Consider the following 1,116-nt stretch of genomic DNA (forward strand, 5'->3'; position numbering starts at 1 on the left):
CATTTGGGTTGATTCCAAGTCTTTGCTATTGTGAATAGTGCCGCAATAAACATGTTTTGGAATTCTTTCAATAGATCTTCCTGGTCAACTTAACTTTTAATCATAACTATTATTTTTAGTTTAACTATGGAAACATTTAAGTTGAAAAGTTTTTTTCTTGTTTTTGTTCCACAAATTGTTTTATTCCTGATAGACTTGACAGATCATATTTCTTTGTTTATTTATTTCACCTGACATTTCCGTACGTTCTACTTCTTGTGAAATTGCTCTTCTTTGTTTTCTTCTCTGTTTTTGCATCTTCTGGTTTCCTTCGATTGCTCATGCTTTCAAACACAATGATATCACATGCAATAATAATTCCTGCTAGGACACGTTGGACGCTACAGGAACTGGGATCAACTGAGCCCACCATGGCAGATAACACTGATGACTCGCCAGGCTTTTTAAGCATCTCACTCACGGTAGCAAGTCAGTTGGAAACTTCCCTTGTGACACTCAAAATTCCCAATTAGTTTAATAATATAAGAAAAGTACAGGCCCTAAAGGTCAAATCAAACCTATTCTAGATTGCTTGAGAGATATCTTGACCTGTGATACATAGCATTCATCCTATTTCTGATAAGAGCCCATGTTCTTTTACTTGTTTGCTGTCTCTCTTTCTCTCTGTTTTTTTTTTAATAGAAAATGTTCTTTCCACTTCTGAGTCTATGTAGTCTGGAAGAAAATGACCCCACACCAACTTTCATGTGAGGGTGTTTGACTGAATCCATAGTCATCAGCACATTCTCTTCTAGGTGGCTCTGTTGATTGACTCAAATAATGGTCACCAAGCTGAGTATAGTCTGTTGAGGAAGAAGACATTTACAGAAGGAGAAATTTACTCTCTTTTGAATTTATATTTGAGAGGAAAGATCTGCAATGCCTGGAAGTCCTCTTTGCACTACACATAGCTTTGTAAATCAGCACAGAGGAGAAAAGAGCTGAAACACAGGCAGAGTTTATGTTCCTGAGAAGCAGGTTGCCTGAAGCCTTGTACGCAATCTGAATTTTTCAGTTATGTGAAAAAATCAATGTATCTCTTTGCTAAGAAGTTTAAAACTAATTTTGAAATATCAC

General features: G+C 36.2%; 1 pseudogene; it reads right to left on the bottom strand.

Moving 5' to 3' along the window:
* LOC108540751 (protein RCC2 pseudogene) overlaps positions 1–451 on the bottom strand; it is a 19,305-nt pseudogene extending 18,854 nt beyond the window's left edge.
* Between the last annotated feature and the right edge of the window lie 665 nt (positions 452–1,116).

Source organism: Rhinopithecus bieti, unplaced genomic scaffold (assembly GCF_001698545.2).
Source record: "Rhinopithecus bieti isolate Rb0 unplaced genomic scaffold, ASM169854v2 scaffold_18644, whole genome shotgun sequence".
Lineage (NCBI taxonomy): Eukaryota > Metazoa > Chordata > Mammalia > Primates > Cercopithecidae > Rhinopithecus > Rhinopithecus bieti.